This window comes from Mustela putorius, unplaced genomic scaffold, assembly GCF_011764305.1.
Source record: "Mustela putorius furo isolate JIRA1106 unplaced genomic scaffold, ASM1176430v1.1 tig00003942_pilon_pilon_pilon, whole genome shotgun sequence".
Lineage (NCBI taxonomy): Eukaryota > Metazoa > Chordata > Mammalia > Carnivora > Mustelidae > Mustela > Mustela putorius.
Window position 1 is genome coordinate 18,984,761 of NW_025422087.1, and position 20,013 is coordinate 19,004,773.

Below are 20,013 nucleotides of genomic sequence, written 5' to 3' on the forward strand. Positions count from 1 at the left end.
GAATTTTGACTGAGAAGGGCAAATAAGCTTCTGGGGTTGGGGGGGTGGAAATGATGTGGGTAGTGGTTACATGGAGGCATAGATGGGCAAAAATTCATCAGACTGTACAGTTGTGGAATTTTTAATGTATACGATACCTCATTAATTTTTTTTAAAGATTTTGTTTACTTGACAGACAAAAATCACAAGTAGGCAGAAAGGCAAGCGCCCGGGGGGGAGGGGGCGTCGCGAAGCAAGCTCCCTGCAGAGCAGAAAGCTCGACATGAGGCTCCATCCTAGGACCCTGGGATCATGACCGGAGCCAAAGGCAGAGGCTCCAACCCACTGAGCCACCCAGGCACCCCAATTTTTTAACATGGCTTAGAACTCCATACCTACAATATGAAGGTCAAGCCTGTATAATAAGATACAGAGGAGGTGAAAGTGACAGATGGGTGGGGCGAAGGGTGTGTATATGAGAAGTAGTTCTAATTTTTCCCCATTCATTCAGAACATCTGGCTCCTTAATGCTTTTTAGCAAATCCTGATGTATACTACTTGGGTATTCATTAAACCTCTGCTTTCTTTTCTTTTTTTTCTACTTTTTTACAAAATAATCTTTGATTTTGCTCTCAAGAAAGCCAAATCAGCACTTCTCTCCTTTTCTATGTATTTCTTCTCTCCGTATTTTCTCCACAACTCAACTTAGTGTGAACTCCCCAAATTCCTTTGCCAGCATCAGCCCCTAGTTCTTCTGTTGATTGGATTTTTCTTCAACTATTACTCTCTTGTGCTCTTGCCCAAATTTAGTGTAGTATGTTAGCTAGCTGGATGTAATTCAGTTGTGCATCCTCATTAGGACATCAAGAATATGTTTCACACTCTTTGATCCAAAGTTAAGATTTTTTTCCTTACCCTTTCCTCCCCCGCCCCTACTCTCAATTCACAGGCTCAGCAACAGCACCTGCTTCACAGAAACAAGGCTGGTCCTGTTCTGATTTCTCTAGTCTTCCTTTAAAAACCAAATGGAGATCAACAGTCCCTCTTCCTGACACACACTGAAGCAAAAAGAGACACACAGAAGGACAGCACCACAGGCAAAACAATTCCCTTTTTTGGAAGCAGGACATTTTTTCCCTTTAATCTCTCCCCAGAAACCCAAAGTTCTCTATGCCTTTGTCTTCACAATCCTCGTTTTGGGGACAGAACGTTTCTTGATTTAGCTGTTGAGAGTCCCTCTCTCCTCTTCTTACTGAGTGCCTGCTATCTTTTTCTTCTCTCTTGTATCCCTGGTGTGTGTGTGTGTGTGTGTGTGTGTGTGTACGCGTGCGTGCACTCTGATACAAGTATCTCTCACTTGGGGGCTCATTTCTAATTAAGCAATTCAAGACCAAGAGGCTAACATGCACAAAACAACCGAATAAAACCTCAAATTAGAAGGAAAATGGCTCAAATGGGTCCCTATCTCTGGGAGTTCTAGTTAAGCAAGCAAACAAAATGGTCTGGGACAAATGATTATTGTTAACTCAGGAAGATTAGGAGAGAATGTAATTAGCTCCCAGCTTCTTCCTGTTCGTCAGCCTTCTTAACACCCTCTAACTCCCCAACCGTGAATTTATCCGAGGCTTCGTAATCCGCACCAAAAAGTCCCTGCTGCAAAGCCGGGAGGGTTAACAGAGCCGGTACCCCAGCCAGCCAGCTATCCAAAGGAGACAGCCGGTGAGACTCCGAGCCCGCCCCCTGCCAAGACGCCCAGCCAATGGGCACCCGCGGGGAGTATGGCGCTGTGTCTCATTGGCTGCCGACCTACGTGCATAAGAAAGGAGGAGAGGGGCTGGCAGGGCAGCATTGTTATCTTAAGACACTCATCTGGTGTCTGAGTCTGCAGGTGACACCGCTTAGGTACGGAGCGCGGAGTCGGAGCGGGGACGCGCCGGGCTGCAGCCCTGGGATGGAAGCCGCCTGCCTCGGAAGCTGCTCGCGGCTGCTCCGGCAGCGCCTCCGCTGAGCTCGGAGGTGCCCGTTAACACTTGCCTGGGGACGTGCACCTGCGGTACGGTGCGAGCTCGGGGGCAGGTCTGCAGGCAGCTGGGAGAGCCGTGGAGCCGGAGGAACTGTCTTCGCCTAAGTGCAAGGCACTGATTTTGGGAGAGAGACAGAGACAGAGGCCGGGTGAGTCTTTTCAGAGTTGGAAGGAAAGCAAGATCTTGGGTGTCTTTTCCGTGGAGGGACAGGGGACTTCCCCATCTGGGCTTGGCACTTTCCTTCCCTCTCCACCCTCGTGCGCCCCGGCCTGGCGCCGAAGCCCCACTTCAAGCATGCTTTGGGTGCCGGGGACCCTGGCTGCTCAGCAGGAAGACAGCAGGCAAGTGGTCTAACGCCGCCGCCGGCGGCGGCGGCGGCGGCGGCAGCAGCAACCCCAGCAGCAAAGCGGGGAGCAAGAGAATTTGAAAAGAGACATCCGCTCCCTCTCACACGCTGAGGGGGAGGCATTCGCGTTTCCCCAAATGAGAAGGAGCCACAAGAGATCATGAAGTAAAAACTTTGGAAAGCTGCCACTGGAGATGTTGCACAAAAACCTGGAATGTTTTAGGAGTCTCCTCCCAGTCGGTGGAGGTTTGGGGAGCAGCTGATACCGCAAGGAGGGCTCTTGCAAGGATTCAAGGTAACAGTGCAGGGTTTGGGTGAGATTTCTCTCTCCCCGGTTCGTTATCCTTTGGTGTGTCCCTGGGGGAGGAGATCATTTCGCCCTCCTGCAAACCTCTTGCCCAGGTGCCTGGCAGGGGCAGGCAGAGGGAATGATCCCACGTCTTAGTTTCTGCCTCGGGGAGCTGAGCAGTGGACTTCAGGGTTCATCGAGAGATCGCCCTGTTATTGCCTCCTGGTGTTGCTCGGCTTGGGCACGTTGCCTGACCTATATTGCTTTTGCCTGGTTTAAGTCCTCAAAGTTAGTGCAACTCCCATTAGCCTCAGAAAATTCAATCCGGCTGGGTAATTGCAGAAGATGACGAGGACTTTTGCCTGCTCGGTGGCTGCTGGACTGAACTGTAGGCTGTTGCCCATGTTTGAGAAGGGCCCCCAAGAGCTGAGGGTGTGATACATGATATGTTCATATTCACATGGCCATAGAGCTACATTCACATGCTCCTAGAGCTCTGTGGCGTGTCCATAGAAGCCTGTCTTCTTTCTCCCAGGCACATGCAGCCAAGAGAAAAAAAATTTCCGAAGAGTGAACCCTGTGGGTTGCACATAGACTCCCCAGGGTGGTGGTGGCAGCCTCATTGATCAAGCTGAGCCCCGCAGCACACTGGAGACGCTGGGGAGAAGGGTGCCGTACTGGGAGGAGGGGCATGCTGAGATTCTATAGCGATCCCTCTCGCTGGTTCTGTTATCCTCTGGGTGCCCAGTCCAATACCGTCCGTGATACATGTGTGTGTGTTTCTGTGTATGCCTGGGCTCACAGCTGTATGCAGGAAGCAGGCTGCTGACCAAAAGACCACGCATGTGCAGCTCTCTGCCTAGGCCCCTGGAGTGCTCCTTCCTAGCGGGAGTATGAACTTGGGAGCTGGTGGTCCAGCCTGGAGGACTTTTCTCCTCAACCAGCAGTCCTTCTGCATGGTACCTTTTTATCCAGGGTATATAGACCTAAGCCAAATATTAACTAATAATCAAGGTAATGCACTGTAACATGATTGAAAAGACCCCTCTGTAAAGAACTGTGTGTGTGCTCTTCCTAGCCCTGGGAGCCGGGTGCCCTGAGCGGGAACAAATGTTTTCTTAAAAGGATGGCAATTATAACGAGCGATGCTTATGGCTGGATAATCTGGGTCTTATTCAGCAGGAATAACGAACGATATGTCAGCGTCGACCAATCAGGAGGATAAAAGGGTTATTATAAGTCAAGTATTTCTGCCTCTGTCCTTCTTCAGACATGTGCTTGTGGAAGGGACACTCTTTCCGACCGGGTTCTCTAGAATGCATATAATGCCAGTATTCACCAAGCAGCTAAAGTATTTTACAGAATCCCCTGGGGGGCAGTCTGATGACATCAGGCAAGAACAAAGTGATGCTGGAGTTTGTGTGTTTTCTCTCTTGATTTCACACACTGTGTGTGTGTGTGTGTGTGTGTGTGTGCGCGCGCGCGTGTGCATGTTATTTGTTTAAAGCAGGACCCTCCAGAGTTCCCTCTCACTCACAGTAAGTTGCTTTGCAGCCCGGGGGACATGACCAAGCAAGGCTGCCACAACGATCCTGAAATCTTATCAATATCGTAGCTGCTGCTTACTCTGGGAAAGGATGCATGCTCTGCTTCTTGAGGAGGGATATGATCTGAGTAGGCGCAGAGCACAGATACCACGAAATGTTTGAGGGAAAGGAAGCGGATGTCAGACCCTGGTCTTCCCTGCTGGGGGGTGGCTGGAGCCCAAGGTTTGGACGGCTGGGCAGCAGCCCTGGAGAAGACAGAAGCATCCTTGACTCTTTCTTCTCCCTCCTCTCCAAAAAAAATAAGAATAAAAATAAATGGGGCCGGCTTTGTCTCCCAGAATGGAGTGATGTGCACTGCAGTGTGGGCACCAGGAAGGAGGAGAGGAAGGAAGGACCGGGGAGGGAGGAGGGATCCTGCTCTGCCAGCACTGGGCCAGGCTCAAGGATGGGGAAGATCATCCTCTGGGTGTTCCGTTCTGGCCTAGTAACAGGTTGTTTACGGAGCAAGGCCAGAGGGCAGAGAACATCCCTGCGTCATCAACTCCTTCTGATCGCCTTTCCCAAGGCACAGGCTGGCCACCGGGGAGCATCACATAAGAAAGATCCCTTCTGAGACATGCTCCAGAATCCCTCCCCAGCTCACAAACAAGAGGTAATCTGGAGGGACTTGAGACAGCTGCGTGGGCACTTTCTGCTGACTGGGATGCTTAGTGCCGAGGTTTCCTGGTTAGTGTTCTGTTTTCCCCACTGTGCAATGCATTTCTGGTGATTCAACTCTTTCCCTTAAATAAGAAGACCTTGTATACATTTTATAATGGCATCCTTTTCCAACAGGCTGAGAGCATTTCAGGGAGCTCATCTAATTAATCCTCTCACAGCTTATTGTCTCATTTGTCTTTGATTACCCTACGAAGTAGAGCCGGAATGGTTTTAGCCTCCTTCTTGGAAAAGAGAGGGCAGAGAACCTTGGAAAGATGAACTGCTGTCTTTGGGGTCCCATGGCGTGGGGTCTGGGGTTCAGCAGTCCTGGACCCCCCGCAGACTCCACCAACTTCTAAGAAATGGTTTCATCTTAGTAACTGAAGTTTCATTGAATTGTTCTGTGCTTTACAGGAATGGGAGGTTACACTGATGTCGGGCTTTTCCTCTGGACCTGACCTAAGGGCTGTGAAGGCTAGAAGTCTTAGAAGCCCTTGCCTTTGCCCTCAGTGATCTTACAGTCTAGTTAGGAAACGAGACTGACATCTGGGAAAAAGGAATGACAACATAGTCTCAACAGCAGTTCAATACAAAAGGTTCACGAGGCTGACCTAATTAATCCACAATTGATTTGTTCAGATAAGGAGAGCTATCAGCATTCCAAGGAGGGAGAATTTGAGTTACACCATGGGGGACAGGGTGAGATTTGCTTGGAGAGGAAGAAATGGAGACCGGATTCCAGCTGACAGAGATACCAACTGAAGCCTAGTTGACAATGCTGGGAACATCCAGGCTTGATGTTGCCTTTGGGTTTACCCTGGGTCATTTCTCCACCTGGATCCTGGAAATACCATACACCTGGGTTAATTATTTGAAGCTAGTATGGGCCTAGAGGAAGCTACTCTGCGACCGTGGATATCTCATTAGGGATTGAAATTCTCCTAGCTTCCCACCCACCCTCAAGTCTAATCCATATATTATGAGAAAAATAGTGCTCAAGGTCAGGGAGCTTATCATTATATTACATTATATCAAAAATTTTGGATGAAGATATTGGGAGAAAACCAGGCAAGCTTCAAGAGAACGTGGGAAAATCTTGTATCTTAGAATCAAAAATCTCCTAAGAGGCTTGATTTTCCTCCGTTTCCAGGTTCCCCACCCAAATGTCCCTATTGGGGGTTTAGTAGGAACTGGCAAAATGCCAGAGCCCTTAGGCATTTAGCACAGAGCGGGAGATTTTTATTCTTAAGATTCTTGAGCATGCCCAAGTACCTAACCTCTTGCCTCCCCTCCTCTTTCCCTTTTAATAAAACATATGCTGTAGCTGTCACAAGGGAGGCCACCAAAAGCAGAGGGTAGGGCGTGGTACCGCCTGCAGCCCTACCAGAGGGCACTGTGGCTGCTCCGCTGAGCAGGAGAGGAGAGAGGGAGGCTGCCAGCCCGGCCAGCTTCAAGGAAGGGCCGTGGGCTGCAGACCACCAGGAGATGGCTGTGACCGGCCAGCCACACCATTTGCTCCAGCAGGGATCCCCGTCTCCTAGAGAAAAGGTCATAGCAAACCACAGGTTCTGTGAGAGAACAACCACACTATTCATTGGTCTTCACTTGGTTGGAGACATCTGTCCACCCCACGTCACTGGTAGATTGGGTGGTCCCACGCCACCATGGAGGCGGTTGGCTATCAGGCATGAGAGTAAAATGACTTGCCTAAAGTCATGTCATACTTGCTCTCAGGTCAAGAGGAACATCCCCAGAATCCAGTTCGTTTGATTCCTTCAGAGTTCACTCTGGGGACGGTCCTCAGGGATATTTTCCTTTCGGCTAAACATCCTCCCTCAGGCCTTCTTTGTTTTCTGTGTTAAAAGATCATGCAGCTGGACTGAGGGGCTGCCTTTTTCCTTTTCTGTTCAGAAGTATCCACTGCCACGTCCAGGCACATGGGCATGTGGTGAATGGTGGTGGGTTAAAGCCTTTTCTCTTTGGGAGTGAAGATAGACTACTCAGTTATGTTTCGGGGGGGGGGGCTATGGTGGGGGGGGCATCTTCTGGCCAATTAGGATGCAGACTGAGCTCTTTCAGATCTTTGATATATATATATATATATATATATATATATATATATATGCAGAAGGAGGTAAAGTTGACTAACATCATGGCAGCATGGAATCTTCAACACCCAGTTCTGTCATTCCTTTTCCTGGAACCCACATGGAATGCAAAGATGTCCAGAATGCAGGGCTGAGCAAGGGACTGGGGCAGTTCGAAACCTCAGGTGACTGCTTTCTAATCTGCACTGTCCTCCCAGCATGGCAGCCACTGGCCACGTGTGGCTCTTGAGTGCTTGAGATGTGGGCTTTAAGTATCAAATGCCTACTGAATTTTGAAAACTTGGCTGAAAATAAAGAATGCAAAGCATGTCACCAATAATTTTTAATAATGATTACATGCTAACATGATACTGTTCTGGATAGCTTAGGTTCAGCAAAATATGTTTAGTTTCACTCCATTCTTTTTACTTTTTATTTTTTCCTTTTACTTTTCCATGTGGCTATCAGAACAGGTGTAATTACATGTTTCTTTTGGACAGTGCTGGTCCAGGAGCTGGAGAGTAGTGACAGGTAATGTAGACAAAGGGCAGAGGCATTTAAGAGGAGCTAGAGACATGAAGAGAAGGACCATGGAGAGAACAATGCCAAGCAGCCCAGGGAGGCTCTGGATGTGTATTTCTGAAATCTAAAGTCAAGGAGGTCCTACGTAGCTTACTTTGATTTATGTTTGAGGGACACCTCATGAATGGTGACAGCCTGCCCAAAGCATTTACAGCTCTTGGTTCACCTGCAAACAATCTGCAGATGAGAGGCCTGGTCATTTTTTTTTTTTTTAAGATTTTATTTACTTATTTGCCAGAGATCACAAGTATGCAGAGAGGCAGGCAGAGAGAGAGAGAGAGCGAGAGGTGGGGGAAGAAGGTTCCCCGCTGAGCAGAGAGCCCGATGCGGGACTCGATCCCAGGACCCTGGGATCATGACCTGAGCCAAAGGCAGAGGCTTGACCCACTGAGCCACCCAGGCGCCCGAGGCCTGGTCATTTTATCCTAATATTTTTGAGTTTCTGCATGATAGTGGGAGTAACCAAGGAAATCATCTTTAGGGTTTCACTCCAAAGTGGGAGGACACGGCAGTTAGGACCAGCTAGGTGTGTTTGCTTTTCAAACCTCCTCCTTCCTGCTCATCGCTATGACGTTATCCTCTTTCCTTGTGAGAGCTTTCCTTCAAATCAGATGTGTTGCTTGTGTGGTGGGGAGAAAGAAAAGTCGCTGCTCTGGGTTAAAGATTATTTTGTGGACCTATTGGTAAGAAGAAAGGGAGGAAGGCATCAAGATTGAATTGTGTTTAATAATTACGTATTTAAGCATTATAATTCACTCATTATTCTTCTTATTATTCATTGCAATGCGGTTTGGCCACAACTTGAATTCCTCATAATTTCTCAGCATCTTAGAATTTACCAAATGTTTTACAAGTTTTCTCTCATCTGATTTTCGGTAGAACCTTGTGGAGTAGTTACTATTTTCATTCAAAGTTTTTCATGATCTGCCCCCAAATTATTTATTTTCTAATCCTTCTCTTGTAGGCACTTCTTCAGTCTTGATTAGTCAAACTGGGCTTACTATTCTCCATTGTTAACTCGGTAAAGGAGGGCATATTACCTCTTTGAGCCTCAGATCCTTCATTTAGAAAATAAGAAGTAATAATGCCCCATCTCTCCAAGTGTTGTTCTGAATGTTAGACAAGATAAACTGTATTAGGTTCCAAACACAGTTCTAGGTACACGGTAGGTGCTCGGCAAATGTCAACCCCCTTTCCTAGCACAGGCCTTGGCTTTGATCATCCCAAGATTAAAATGGCCAAAGGGGAACTCATTGTTTACCAATTTCACACATAAAACAATGCCCCTCTCCAAATTCCCTGCTTTGATTAAAGGCTCACCCAACCCCCCAGAGGCATAATTAAGAAATCCGGGTTGTCCTGGGCTCCACTTTCTCTCACACAGCCCACCACATCCAATCAAATCAATCCCCAAGGCCCGACAAGGTCTACCTCCTTGTGGTTTCTCAAAGCCACCCCCCTCCGCCACCTGCTGCCACCCCCACCACCGCTCTTTCATCAGCGCCCAGTCTTCTCACCTGGAGCTCCCCAACGCTCCTGTCTCCCTGTTTCCTCTCTTAAAGCCTAGACAGTCCAGTCTCCCTCCCTGCAGCTAGGGTGATCCTTCAAAATGATCAACTTGATTATGCTTCTCCCCTTGTTGTAATTCTCCAATGGCTCCCCACTGCCGTCAGAATAAAACCCAAATGTCTCAGGGTGACAAACAGGAGACCCTTCCTAAGGGTCTAGCTGCCTCCCCAAGCCTCTCTCCCAAGTTGCCCTTCTGACTCCGGCTGCCTGAACTCCCTCTGTGCCCCATGGAATTTGCTGCTGTTTCTCCTGCCCTATCCTGCTTCTCCAGGGTTACAGACCTTCAAGACTGTAGACACTTCGCTGACACTCTGAGAAGGAATTAATTGCCTCCTCCTCGGTACTCCTACACATCTAACTCAGACTGTTTTTGCACTGTACCCGCCACTGTAATGATTTGTTTATATGGCCATCTCCTGCACTCAAAGGTAGGGTTGAGATGGGGTTTCAAAGACAGGTTTCTCGGGAAATATTTATTAAGTATATTTTTAGGTATATGTACCAGGTACTCAGGCACTGGAGATTCAGCAGTAAACAAGAGATTAAAAACTGTGCCATCAAGTTGCTTATATTCTAGAGGGAAGATAGATAGGATGAGAATCGTAACAATGATCTTTATTAAGATTGCTGATAATAGCTAACAGTTTAATAGTACTACGGGCCAGGCTTTGCTGAAGGCTTGACATACATTATCTCATTGACTTTACCTAATGATCCTATAATTTCCCATTTTAATCAATCCTATCTTCCCATTTTATAGATGATGACTTAGAGGCCCAGTGAGGTTAAATAATTTGTCCAAGGTCACACAGTTAATCTATGAGGTAGCTGGTATTCTAACCCTGTTTAGATTCTGAACCCATATTGTTTATTACTGTGGTGTCCAGAAAAAAAAATAGACATGTAAACAAGTAAATAAAATTGTTTCAGGTGCTGATAATGAAGATTATTAAAATAGGGTATTAGAAGAGAGCGAGGTGAGTGAGGTGATGGACAGGGAAGGTCTCTTTGAGGAGAAAACATTTAAATTGAGACCTGATTGTCATTTGAGGAAGGTAGAAATCCCAAGGTAGGGATGAATCTGGGAGAAGAGAAATCATAGGCTGTGTGGTGGGCAAAGGTCTAGCTGTTGTGATGTCCCCTGCTGGTGGTAGACTCTCAGTTCTGAGCCATCTCAGGGATCAACAGATTGTCCAAATGTTCCCCAAACCCTCTGCCATCAGTCCAGTTGTCCTTTCTGTTCTTTCGGTTTAAAACATTGCTCACAAGGCATCTGGTTTGCTGCTCTCCAGCAAGGTAGAAGGTGCAGGGACACACACACGCACACGCACACGCACACACGTATCCCTGCTCTGCTGAACCACTTTATTTCACTTCTCTCCTGTGAATGACGTGTCACTCAGAACCCTAGTGAAATGACAGGCGCAGGCAGAACAAAAAAAGACTGGAGACAACCCAGAGGCATGAGCGAAAGGGGAAAAGAAAATTATTTTTTAACAAGACGAAAAAGTGACTTGGACTGGCCAGAGAAAGGGGATTTTGGTCAGGGAGGGGCCTCTGGGGTGGGGGGTTACTCTCTTTCCTGACCTGGGTGGTAGTTTCTGCAATAATTTTTCATATGAATGTTTATATATATAAACACACATATATACATAAGCATGCACATGCATATATAGTCACACACAGCACACCACACACACACACACACACACACACACGCACACACACATCTTCTCTATGAATCTTTCTCATAATAAAGCTAAAAAAGTGGATGGGACAAGCTCATACCTATTTCATATACATCCAAAGCCTGCTTTATGGTAAACATTGTATTGGGCTTATTTTCACTTATATTGTCTCATTTAATTTTTATTACAACCTTTACAAGTTAGTGTCATTCCTGTTTGAAGACAGAAATGAAGAAGACAAAGCACAGGGGGGTTGCCGTTGAGACCCATGGCTCTTGCCCCCCACACCATGCCCTCTGCTTTCTACACAGGAAAGCTCTAAGAGTCAGCAAGGTGGGGAGAACAGGTCCCTGATTTCTGGGTCAGACAAACTTGGGCTTCAATCTAATCTGGGTCTCTGAGCTTCCGTATCTCCATCCAGTAGAATGGTGACAGTAACCCCCTTACCTTGTACAAATACCATGCTGATTCAACGTAAGAACTGAAAAATATCCACAAAGTGCCTGCCACACAATGGGCATTCCCAAAATGCCAGCTACTATGTTTGTGTCCTGGAATAGTCAAGCTCATCAGACACTGACTTTCGTGGAGAGCAATGATGGCATTTAGCTGCGGTCAGTAAGAGTCGGCTGCTAGCTTCAACCCATGCCGTCAGATGCCAGTGAGTCAGGAACTTCCTGGCAATTGTACCATATGCCAGGCACCATGCTAAGTGCTTTCCAGGCACTGTCTCATTTAATCATCTAACAACCCTCTGAGAAGGGTTGTTCTTTTCTGTTTGTAGATGAGGACATTAAAGTTCAGAGAGATGAAACAGCTACTCCAAGGTCACAGGACCTGGAAGTGACAGAGCTCACACTTGAACCAAGGTCTGTCAGATCCCAGAACTCGTGCTCCTTGATACTGGGCTTGAAACTCCTGTCTTAGGTCATGTCCAGGGACAAGGGCATCTTTGTGGTCAAGGTAAGGGTAACTGCTCCAAGGTCTGGGCTCAGTCAGTTGGGAGTGGGATGGAAGCACTCTTAAGCCTTCATAGGCTTTGTGGGACAGGCCAAGAGAGTTCGTGCACGTTCAAAAATGCTGCCAAGTTTCAAGTGCAATCCTTACATATAGTGGGCACTTTGTATGTGTGGGCTGAATATTTCAAGTACCTCTGTTTCTGGATATAGGTATGCTCCATTTTCGAAAGAGCAAGCTTTTAAAACAAAGTGAGTTGAGTGTCCTTAGGCTTGGAGGAAAAGTTTTCCCTGATTTACACAAGGATATATAAGCAGTGGTTTTTAACCCTTACAAAAAGAGTAGGAGGGGTGCCTGGGTGGCTCAGTTAAGCTTCTGCCTTCGGCTCACGTCATGATCCTGGAGTCCCAGAATTGAGCCCAGGGAAATGGGCTTCCTATTCAACAGGGAGCCTGCTTCTCCCTCTCCCTCTCCTTCTGCCCCGCCCCCAGCTCCTGCTCTCACTCTCTCTCTCTCTCTCATAAAAAAAAAAAATCTATAAATAAATAAATAAATAAATAAATAAGGAGGAGAAGACTCTAATCAAATAAACCCTTAACCTAAAAACCCAATATATGAAACAGATAAAAGCAGACCTCCCTGACTGGAGGAGGCCTGGGCCCTGGAGCTCCCCCACCTGTCACTTCCCTTTTCTCATCTGCAAGCAGTCCCTGAGGCCCCTCCTTGGAATCTAATGACTGTTCAAAGAAAGCACACTGAAAACCGCCACGCTCCAGAATTCCTTTAAAAAGCAAGACTTGGATTCATTTAAAATAATGGGTGACATATTGAAATTGATTTTAAAATATGAGACTCTCAGCAGCCCCAACACACCCGTGAATTCCGGTGAGCCAGGGACACATGACTGTTGTTCATTCTTGTTCTCGACTGCAGATGCTTGAAATTCTGTGCGTGTGAATTACATGCCTGCTGTGTGTCAGGCACGGGACTGGACACTGTTACTGGCGAGCAGCTCTTAATTTTAAATCCCTACAAAGTAGATATTATTGTTCCCATTTTGGAGATGAGAAAAATGAAGTGCAGAGAGGTTAAGTCAATTACCCACGATCTCACAGATAGTGAGTGAGAGTAGTTGAGTTGGGCTTCTAACCCAAGTCAGGAGTAGAGAGCCAGAGTATTGCCACCAACATCTACAGCCTCTTCAAGCATGGATCTAGGAGTAATATTGCCTCTCTCTCGCTCTCAAAGGTTGTTTTTTTGGTTTTGTTTTGTTTTGTTTTTGTTTTTGTTTTCCTTTTTCACTTTCCCCAATACTCCTCAGTTGTGAGAATTTACAGAAAATCTCTCTCTGGGCCGTCTGGCCTTCAATGAGTGCTATCATAGTGCACTGAGGTCTCCGGGGACCGAGGATGTGGTCTTTCCTCACAGTCCCTTTCTGTCCTCATCTCCAACCTCAGGGAGGCTCTACCTAGCGGGGTTCAGTCCCAGGGGCAGGGGAGACCTTGGTGATGCCCAGGAGCCCATTCTGTACTTCCTTGCCAGGCCTCCTGCAGGGGGCAGAGCCCCAGGCTGCTGGGCTCAAGGGGTGTGGGAGTTTCCTGCTCAGCTGTGGTCTGGTAGCCTGGAGTTGGGGCTTACTGCAAGAGTGTGGGGTGGGGCTGTGCGAGGAAGTCCTTGGAATACCCTTGAGGTATGGGAATGCTTAGGCACTCAGCAAGGAACGCGGGGGCAGTTAATTTCTGCCTCCCCCTCACTGGTGTTCAGCCATTGAGCGTGCGCTATAAATAAGCCATCAGGCAGAAGCAGGGGAGGTGGGTGAGCAGTGTTCCGGTGGGGGGATGGGGTCCTGGAGGCCCCGGCACGCGCCTCTCTCCCCTTCCGCAATCTCTGTCCTTTGGGATTTGAGCCCTGCGGGATAACCAGCAAGGTCAACATCCTTCCGATGCTTCGGGGCACTGGAGACCCCTAGAGGCGAAAGGCTGCATTACAGGCCCGCTGGCCTTGGAAGCGCGAGCAGGATTCTGGCCTGGAGCTTGCGGAGAGGGGCTAGTTCTTTTCTCCCAAAACCCTAGCGGGGAAGCACAGTCCTGCAGACTCCATAAGGGCAAGGGAGGGAGGATAGGAGGGGGTGGTGGTTGGGAGTGTGTGTGTGTGTGTGTGTGTCTCTCTCGGGTGATGGTGGTGGTAGCAGCTGTACTGTGCCCCCACCCTTCCCTGCCCCTCCCATTCTCCCTTTCCAAGCCCTCCCCTCCTCAGCCCCTGCAGCGACCCGTCAGCCCTCCCCGCCGCACCCCACCACCTCCATCAGAATCCTATCTTTCCCTCAGGGCCCTTCACACCTCTCAGTAACCTGATCAACTAATTTGTACTGAAGTATTAATGACTAATAATGATTTAATGTGCTGCCCTCTCAATTAACACTTGAGCACTTAGATTCACATATTTTAACTGAAGTAGGAGATTGGTGTGTTTCCCTGTTGAGGAAGGGAACTGTAGGCCCCTCCAAAGGAGCCATACAGACAGCTGCCTATTCAGTACATATGCTGTTTTGCCCCTGATCTTAACAATGTTAGGGACATCACGCAGCCACTCCAGCAGGATTTCCCAAAGAAGGCCCGCTCTCATCCACAGTTTTTAAACACAGCACTTTGTGCTGGTGGTGGGCACACACGGAAGAGGCTGTCCCTCCTGCCTCTTCTTCCACAGCTAAGATGTACTAGCTGTGTAACTGCGAAGTTACCTAACCACACAAACCTCAGTTTCCACATCTATAAAATGGAAACAGTGAAACTCATGTCCTGGGATTGTTTTGAGTCAGAAATGGAATAATGGAGAACTGGCACTTCCCATAATGTCTGGTGCATACAGAGTGCTCAGTAAATGACAGCTTTTTTCTTAATCATCTTAATTTTATTTTTATCATTTTTGCCCTATCTCAAACGTTCAGTGCAGGGCAGCATACAAACGCTGTATTTATTATTTAGAAGTGGGTGAAGCAATCCAGCCTCCTAGGTGTGGTTGATTTGGTAATGAACTAGATTTCTTTCCAGGTGACATCACTCCAGAGATTTTTTGGGTGTTTTGTTCTGTTTTTACTCTGCTTGGTTTCTTTAAATGTATGTCACAAATGCAGTGAGCAAAATGGATTTGGCAGTGACTTAAAAAGACTTAATGCATTTTGAAAAGAAAAAAAAAAAAGGCCACAACAAAAACTGGTTTGTTTCTGTGATATATGGTTCATGTGATATGACAAAAATCCATTTTTATGCTTAGGAAAATTGGCTAATTTTAAAACAGTCGACACATGCCATATGCATAGAGAGCAATGATGGATTTTGCCCAGGCAAACAACAGAAGAACACAGGGCCAGTGATATCTCTGTTAGGGCTTTAGTCAGTTAAATCCCTATTTGGTGGCAGCCCATTCCACGTTAGGAGACCGAAATGACAAATGGACTCCTTATGGCCTCAGGTGCTAGAGTCAGACATTTTATCATAAAGATACCACCAGGCTTGGAACACACACACACTGTGTTTTCATGAAATGAGCAAGAACAGACTTGGGAATCCACCTGGACAGCAAGCTTTATGTGCAAGAGAGCAAAGAGTTTTAAAGCTGTTATCTGCACAGAAGGTGAGGCTTGTGCAAAGGACGTTGAACTGCTTGGCCACCCTTACTTGGTGAGCTTTGCCTGGTGGTTCCTCCTGTGGGAGACATGGATGCTTTCTGGACTTCAGTTACTATTTATAGCACTTGGCAGCATCCTCTCCTGCACCCGCTGAAGGGGGAATCCTGTCTATTTTCCATTACTGCTCTTTAGGGCAAAAAGATTGCATGTGAAAATAAGAAGCTCCAGAGGTTGCACCTGAAATAAAAAGTGATCATGGCAAGTTTAAGATGGAGGCAAGCTCTCTGTTATCTTGATGTCCCTCCCGTAAGTCCCTCCACTTTTAGCCAGGTTCCCAGCCCTAGGACAGGCTAATGACATGCTTTCTATTTGACTCAAAAAAAGCCATTGACTTTTTTAAAAATTGTATTTTATTTTATTTTATTTCTTTCAAGGCAATATTTAATTAGTGACTGCGGAGGGAAAAAGCTGAACAGCTTAGAGAAGGTTTATGGTTCAGGTCTGCAACACTCAGCAACTTGGCATTCTAATCCTGTTATTTCTCACCTTAAACTGAACAGAGTCAGCAGGGTTGGGCTTTTTTTTCTCTTCCCATAATTCATCTAGGTATTAGGTTTCCCCCTCCCTACTTCCTGCTCTCATCCATTGCTTTATCTGACTTCTTTGTCCTGTTCTCTCCTAAATTTCTTTCTGGATATCAAAAACAGAACAATATCTTGGTGGTTCATTTGTTGCTGAGCCATTTAGAAGTGAATTTAGTTTTCTTCCTTCTAATTTTGATTCCCAGAAGAAGCCCCCTGTTTCCCATGAGAACTTTACTCCTAAGGTGACCACCCAGAGAAACTGAGCCATGTCCCTGGTTCTCTTCTCAGTTTCAGACTATAAACATTTTCTAGCCAGGATCCCAGACTTTTATCTAGTACAGGGGGAACTTTTCATGTTTATGCAATTAAACCTCACCCTCTACCCCCACAGTATCCATTTTTCATTAAATAAAATATGGTTTTTCTGGGAAGTTAACAAGTATCCTTCCTATTACGAAAAATTTAGTATTCAGGATTTCAAATGTATAGAATTCCAAAATCAGGGAAGGGTTTTCTTTAATGCAGTGCTTCTCAAAATTTAATGTGTACCTGGGGAGCTTGTTAAAATGCAGAATTTTCAGCTCCTCCTTTAGAGACTCTGATTCTATAAGTCTTGTATAAAATTCATGGAACTGTGTTTCAATAAGTAGATGATATAAAAACCACACTTGGAGAAACAGCATTTGAAGGCAAGCTGAATTAAATGTTACCCAATTCAGTTTGGTAGAATATTATTGTCCCTGAAGTTGTTAATGGGTGTTATGAAGAACACAAGGTCTGTGCTTGGAAGAGTTGGGGACATGACACTTTTTTTCCCACCCACCTGCTCATACACAGTTGGGAGGCCGACAGTGCACTTAGTAGGTTAGAGGTTCTGGAAAGTTCTGCAATAAAGAAACATACTTCCACTTCACTTAGCCAAATATTTCCAAGATGTCTTGGACCTTAAAACTTTTAATTCTTTAATTTTGTGGCTTAACACCTCTTCAGTTTGGATGAATTCTGTATGGAAAGCGTTGTCATGAGGGAGAGAGCAGCATCTACTGGACAAGGGGGAACCTGCAACCCAGCTCGACTATTAACCACATTTTCAGAGGAAAGAAGGAACAAAATGAGTGTGGCTCATTTTGGAGCCACATCTGGAGGAGTCTCTGGCCAGTGGAAGTGGCTGTAATCTGGAGAAACGTTTGTTATAACAGCCCTCGTTTGTTAAGCATTCAGGATTTACTCGGCTGTTAAACATTTTTAATAGGTATTAGCGCATTTACTTCTCAGAATAACCCTGTGAGTCCGACGCTTCATCCCCATTTCACTGAGGAGGAAACTGAGAGGCTAATATTGGCTCAAGAAGGAGCCGAGTGTGATCCAAGCCCGGTCAGTCTGCCTCAAGAGCCTGTCCTGTTAACTGCTCTATCAGACACCCTCACCTGCGGTAGGAAGGTTCTGGAAATTTCCACCAGGGAGGAATGACAGCTCCAGCTACCTCAGTGCCTCAGGATTCTCTTTCTGCAAGAGGGCCTGGGATCACTGCCCCTTATGCATCAGAGAATTTATTATTATGACCGCCCGAACCTCTGGAAGATTTTGCTGTACTTAAACACAAAATATGCTTAGCAAAACAACCTGACAAGGATGATTCATGGAGAGCAATTAGGTGCGGAATCCTGTGCCTACCAAAGAAATGGAGGGGGCCGAGGATCTGGCCATCCTGCTGACACCTTGATAGGGAATGCGGTAGCCTGGTCCTTGTCACTGTAGCCTAGTCACAACCCCTTCATGTTTCTGAGCATTGGAGGAGCCCCTGCAGGGCCAGCTGGCCTGGGCGACACAATCCCAATTTCAGCTTTTGGCCAGTTACTTTGTCGCCTTGGCCCTCTGTTTCCTAATCTTAATTTGAAAAGAGAAGGCAGACTAATGACACCTGCCTTGTAAGGAACGAATGTGTATATATGTATATATGTGTGTATTTATATCCATAATGCTTACAGTGCTTGACACAGGGAAGTTGTCTTCTACCTTTTGTGCCTTCCAGGCCTGAGGATGACTCTGTGCCAGTAGACCTTTCTTGTCATCTCTTTTAAAGGTGTTAATGAGGAGATAACTGGAGGTCAAAGTTGTAGCCCTGGGAGTGAGAGGGAATTGAGAAAAATACATCGTGGCTCCCAGATCCTGGATCTCTTCCGAAATGCATGTGGGATGTGGGTCACTGGGACTTACCATCCAGCCAGGAGTTTGGGTGACATTAATTTCCTTCTCTATAAGAATATGAATAATACTAGTTATAGACCTGTCCCACCGGGGACTTGGTGTCTTCTTCATTAATGAAAGCGGAGAAGGGTCACATGCCAATGGTGGAGAATTTCCCAAGCCTGATTTCCAAAGAGCTAACATGTGCTGAGCAACCTTTCAGAGCCTCTACAGAGGTAAACCATACAGTTGCCCCCTTTAAGATCAGGAAGCTGAAATTTAGGCAGGTTTGCTGTTAGCCTGTGGTCACACAAGCAGGAGAAGGAGAGTCTGAACCCAGATCCGATCTGTCTGCCTACCTTCCCAGTACTTCCTTCCAGCCATGTGGAAGGGGTGTGAGAAGAAGGAAGGCAGGAGGGACAATGGAGGACTGGCTCTTCAGTGACAGAAGCTTGGAAGGAACTGCCTACAGTCACATCAGGAACCTTGGAAATAAGCCTTCCTAGCACCTCCTCTTAGATTCCAAATTTTGTGGCTCTCCTAAGTCAGCCATTTCCTGCTACAGTATTTCATGCCCATCCCTTAGCAGAAAATGCTTTTGTGCCTCCAGAATGATGGTCCAGTGCCAGCCTCAGAAGCTCATCGAGTGAGCTGGTCTGTCATTGGCTATTTCCAAGGTCTGTCTTTGAGCTTGGTCCTGTGGACCCGGAAGCCCCTTGGCAATAGAGCTCAGTGGAAAAGCCCTCCTTCTCAAACTGAGGATGTACACTCACCAGAATAAGTTCTTCTCATGTCATTTTCCTTTGGATCAGGTCTCTGCTGAGCCCAGGATCAGGACCAGGGCAGGGACTGAGTATTCCATTCCTGGGGGCTTCCCATGAAGCCTGGATGATCAGCTGTGAGGAGGAGAAGGAGAAGGAGAAGGAGAGGAGAGGACTTTAACCAAAGCAGACCTCTTGAAGGCTTCCCAAAGCACTTGCATGGGGAGAGCCCGGCTTTTCTGCTCATAGGATGAAAATTTCTTTTCCACTTATTTGATCATATAGCAAGTGGTGGAAATCATAGACTCTGGGAAGGTTGGTCATGGATTTATCAGTGTTGACCGAAGCTGAGTGGGGTGTACAGAAGGGTTCATAGAATGATTCTTTCCACTTTCATGTATGTTCAGGAAAGTTCCATTATTAAAAAGATAAAATAGATCAAGGATTTGGAGAGAGAGAATCTTGATCAGGACTTGCAGCACAACCTCTTTCTTGCTGTGATGATTTAAATTTTCTGAGCCTTTGTTTTCTTATCAATATAATGGAGGTACTATCTGTCTAAAAGGATTATTATAGAAAATAAGTGAAATAATGAACTTAGTACAGTGACAGGCCCATAAAAATTGCTCAATGAACAGCTATCTTTGTTCCTATATTCTTTTTTTTAAGATTTTATTTACTTATTTGGCAGACAGAGATCACAAGTAGGCCTAGAGGCAGACAGAGGGGGAGAGGGAGAAGCAGGCTCCCTGCTGAGCAGAGAGCCCGATGCAGGGCTCAGTCCCAGGACCCTGAGATCATGGCTTGAGCCGAAGGCAGAGGCTTAACCCACGGAGCCACCCAGGTACCCCTTTGTTGCTATTTTCTTGTTTATCTTTGTTGTTAGTATCATTTTGTGAGCTCCTTACATCAGGTACTGTACCTTATTGAGCTTCCCATTCATTCTATCTAGTTCAATTCCAAGTTCATGTAATAAGAGTAACAAATATTTATGGAGCTTCTCCAAGGAGCCAGGCATTTTCTAGGAGGCAGAGATAGAGCAACAAACCAAATAGACAAAAAATTATATCCTAGCCCTTATGGAGC

General features: G+C 46.5%; 1 protein-coding gene across 1 annotated transcript in view; it reads left to right on the forward strand.

Annotated features, from left to right (window-relative positions):
* The first annotated feature begins 1,817 nt into the window (after nt 1–1,817).
* The window catches only part of BRINP2 (BMP/retinoic acid inducible neural specific 2), a 108,450-nt gene continuing 90,254 nt past the window's right edge, over nt 1,818–20,013 (forward strand). Inside the window, exon 1 of the mRNA XM_004761967.3 lies at nt 1,818–2,644. The gene's annotated coding sequence lies outside the window, so the exon portion shown is untranslated. The remainder of the gene's footprint in view (nt 2,645–20,013) is intronic.